General features: G+C 48.0%; 1 pseudogene; it reads right to left on the bottom strand.

Moving 5' to 3' along the window:
* Positions 1–280: 280 nt before the first annotated feature.
* Positions 281–4,509, bottom strand: LOC142184691 (MAPK/MAK/MRK overlapping kinase-like; annotated as a pseudogene).
* Positions 4,510–4,715: the final 206 nt, after the last annotated feature.

Raw genomic sequence — 4,715 nt, forward strand, 5'->3', positions numbered from 1 at the left:
CAAAAAACTTTTTGAGTTAGCCATTAAAAAAGGCATCAACTACTGAGGACTTCTCTCAGAAAATTTCTTTCATTTCATATCCACTGGCTAACACGGTACAAGGATATATATTTTTTCTTTTACAATAATTATTAGTTATTATGAATACAAAACATCCTACAGACATCCTCTCACAACAGATACATTATTGCTGCTTTATGAAATTTCTACAAAAATCAATAAAAAGCTATTGATAAATACATTGTTCCCTTCATGCAGGTATACTGAGAAATTAGATACATTAGTGAATTAACAAATTAAGGATGGATGGATGGATGATGGTGGTATCTATATACTTCACGCTTGGAATTATGGGAAGTTTTCCACTATTTCCAGGAGTAGGAAAAACTGATTGAAACTTGAGTGTGGAGAAGGGTACAGTCTTTGATACCCCCGACACATTGAACTTTGTCAGCTCCATTGGGAAGGTAGGCCCATGGTGCTGGAAAGAAAGCTCTGGTAGTGGTTTTATGGCCTTCACCTCTGTCGTGCGATCCACATCAAATAATTCACTGAGGCTGCAGTGTTTGACTTCTCTGTTAGTCCTATCTTACGAGGTGGGGAATGCTTCTCTAATGTCCTGGGCTCCTCAAAGTAAGGATGCTGGAGGGCTTTACTGGCACTGAGTCTGTCATCAGGATCATATTCCAGCATTGTGGTCATGAGAGAAATACATTCAGGTAACATGCCAGGCAGTGGCGTAACTAGGAATGGCGGGGCCCCGTGGCGAACTTTTGACATGGGGCCCCCCTCCCCAAACCGATGCCGAAGACCTCGACTGACCCCCTCCTCCGCACTCTATTATGTCCCTTAGTAAGCCCTGCACACAGTATTATGTCCATTAGTGGCCCCTGCACACAGTATTATCCCCAATAGTGTCCCCTGCACACACAGTATTAACCCCTATAGTGTCCAATGCACACACACACAGTATTAACCCCAATAGTGTCCCCTGCACACAGTATTAACCCCTATAGTGTCCCCTGCACACACAGTATTAACCCCAATAGTGTCCCCTGCACACAGTATTAACCCCTATAGTGTCCCCTGCACACACAGTATTAACCCCTATAGTGTCCAATGCACACAGTATTATTAACCCCTATAGTGTCCAATGCACACAGTATTAACCCCTATAGTGTCCCCTGCACACACAGTATTAACCCCTATAGTGTCCAATGCACACAGTATTATTAACCCCTATAGTGTCCAATGCACACAGTATTATCCCCAATAGTGTCCCCATATGTCCCACTGTGGACACCTATAAACATTTATTATACTCTGGGGTCTGAAAAGACCCCAGAGTATAACAATCGGAGACCCGAGGGATTAAAACCATTAAAAGAACAGAGACAGTTGCTTACCTGTTCCTGTCGGCCGCCACTCTTGTCCAGCTTTAATGACGTCAGACGTCACATGACCCGGGAAGCTGGCCTGGGTCATGTGACGTCAGAGACGTCAGACACGAATGACGGAGGCCTGGCAGGATCGTGGAGAGGTAAGTAACACTGTTTTTTATGTTACCTTACCTCTCCGGTCCGCCGATCATTATACTCGGGGGTCTGCAAAGACCCCCGAGTATAATGATAGCCTCTGTGGGCCCCGCGGTGTCACTTGCCGATCCCGGCCCAGCCAGGATCGGCAAGTGAATAGGGCCCGTAACGGACTTAAAAAAAAACAAAAAACGCAGCGGTAGCGGCTGTCACCGGGCCCCCTAATGGCCCGGGCCCTGTGGCAGCTGCTACTGCTGCTACCACGGTAGTTACGCCCCTGATGCCAGGTAACTGCTGTCTGATGCCACTCCCTTTCTTGGGTGGGAAATCAAAATTCATAGCTCTTGATTGTTTGAATTTCCGCAACACAGCCGAGGCCGGAGTGCCCAGGATATTGTGGATTTTAGATATCTGGTCTAATTCATTCAAGCTCGGGAAGAGAGGATGAAGGCTGCAGATGTCATAGAAAACACAGCCAGCACTCCACAGGTCCATTATGTAGGTGTAGTAGCCGTCAGTCAGGAGGTATTCTGGGGCTCTGTACCAGCGGGTAGAGATATACTCAGTGTATGGCTGCTTGGAGAAAACACTACGACACAAGCCAAAGTCTGCAAGCTTGAGGACATCTTGCTTTATTAATATACCGTGTTTCCCCGAAAGTAAGACAGTGTCCTACATTCTTTTTACCCCCAAAAGTCCCACTATGTCTTACTTTCGGGGTATGTCTTATATTGGAAAAAAAATGTTGACAGGGGTTAATGTGAGGGAGGACATGATGGGGTTAACTGCTATTAATGTCAGGCACATGGAGTTACTGAAACTAAATAAATAGGCAGAGTACAGCCTGTACCTGGTGTTTTCTTTTTTCACTTTGCTGGGAGCTTCTCCTTCCCTCTGCTCTGCTCCGTCTCTTGTGTGCAGTATGGAGACGGCAGGAGCCCTCACTGCAGGCGGGATCTGGATCTCTATAGGGATAAGCTCCGCCCCCTGAGCTCACTTCTCTCCTCTCATTGGTGGGCAGAGAGAAGCCAGAGAAAGAGGAGCGTCCTGAAAGCACCAAAGGGACGCTCCTCTGCTGCAGCTGCTGCCGTGCCAGCCAGATATGCCGACCCCTGGTTTACTATGTCTTACTTTCGGGGTACGTCTCACCCCCCCCACCCACCCCCCAAAAGTCCCACTATGTCTTACTATCGGGGGTGTCTTACTATCGGGGAAACATGGTACTAGCTATAACCCGCGACTTCGTCAGTGGCCCCCTGATGCTTGTGCAAACCACCTGCAGCGCGGCCCATGGGCCCCAACGCCCTTCTACTTGCGGCCAGCGTGGGCCCCTCCCACAGCATGGTGGGCCGGGACCCCACGGCCATGCTGCTGCACTTTGGGCCATCTCCTTTTCCCCCACCCATGCCCCCGGACCTCCACTTACCCCCCATCCGCGTCCCCAGCCCCCTTCTCCCCCTTACCCACCTGTGACCCCCGGTTACCTTGTCCCCCCACCCCTGTTCGCATGTTTAATTGGGCCCCCCCACTTACCTTCTGCCCTCTGGTCCTAATCCCCCCCCCCCAACACCTCCTTCAATGCTGTGCAAACCTATGGGGCCATTGTGCTGGCTCCCTAACCCGCCCACACACCGCCATGCACCAATAGCAGATGTCTGTAACTCTCTGCGCTGACTAGATGCTCGGGAGCTGTCAGCGGAGCTGGAGACAACTTTGGAGGCTCACGGTGTTGTTTTGGGGTGAGTGACACACTTTTAAAGTAGTCTATTACCCCTTCCTGACCAATATGTAGGTGTGTGTGAAATTTCTAGGAAATCCAATAAGCCGTTCGGGTGTGATTGAGGAACAAACATCCAAACTCCAAACTTTTAGATTCTCTGGTTTTACATCACGGTGAAAAATGCCATTTCTGTGTATGTGTTCGAAAGATTTACATAGCTGATACATGTAATTCCTGATCTTAGTTTTTGGTTAACTCATAGATATTCATATCCATCAGTTCGCAGATCAGGGCGAGGCATCCCGATTTCCTGTCGTAAAGCACTTCATGCAGCATGAAGATATTGGGGTGCAGGCTGAGTCTTCGCAGTGCCTAAATCTCTCTCACATTGTTGACCAGCTCGATGCTCTTATACAGCTGCTTCATCTTCTTGCAGACGTAGTACTGCCCATCTTTTAAACTTTGTGTCTTGACGACTTCTGAAAAAGTCCCTTCTCCTATTTTGTGAATTGTTTTGTATTTATTTATGGTGCTGTGATCACACGGAGGATCCTCTCACACATAAAAAAAACCTCCTAGGGCCGGCACTGGCATCGCTCCCCCTCTTCTCTTACACACAAGAGGCACGGCACTGACTCTGCGGGAGAGCAGAAGGATGCAGTCAGGGCGCCATGTTGTACTGCCGTCTCCTATGCAACCACACCTGCTCCGCACCCTGACGCCACGGCCTCTGCCGCCTGTCACTAGGGCTCCAGGGGAACGTCAACCCCTACAATTATTTTAATAAAGGGAGAACTAGTTTAAAAAAATTAGTACCATTTTGTTCTGTTTAAAGAAAATATTAAAAATGTGAAAAACAAACACATTTCCCTTCCTTTTATTTTTACATTTTCTTGGTTATTTAAAATGAAGGAAAAACATGCAAAAAAGAAAAAGCCCGATGTGTCACCAAAAAAAAAAACCCGTAAAACTTATTTGATTAACCCAAAAGATAAAAACATTACAGCCCTCCAAACCATACGGCCCAAAGGTACCCATCCCCAAAGGGCCCCCCCTAGATGTGGGGCCCAATCCGGATCTTCCTGGGGCATGGCCACATCAATAACAGAAAGGGGCCTGGCGTCATGTGCAGCAGGGCCCTTTCCAATTAGAAGTATGCCAAGGGGAGGTCTATAAAAATAACAAACATTTTTACTCACCTCCCCTGGACAACTGGCGATTTGACTTCATCCTTTGGCCTGTAGCTGACGTCATGCGTTACGTGGGGTGCGTTGACGTCATACTGTCAGCTTACCCCACGTGACCGCTGAGAGCCAAATATTTGAAGAAGACGTCGGCGGAGACAGCAGAGTAATGTGAGGATGCCCAGGAGAGGTAAGGCAAGGTGAGTATAACCATTTGCTATTTTTCCTCCCCTCCCTTGGACCTCTGATTACTATACTCTGGGGTCTGAAGAGAAT

This window comes from Leptodactylus fuscus, chromosome 11 (assembly GCF_031893055.1).
Source record: "Leptodactylus fuscus isolate aLepFus1 chromosome 11, aLepFus1.hap2, whole genome shotgun sequence".
Lineage (NCBI taxonomy): Eukaryota > Metazoa > Chordata > Amphibia > Anura > Leptodactylidae > Leptodactylus > Leptodactylus fuscus.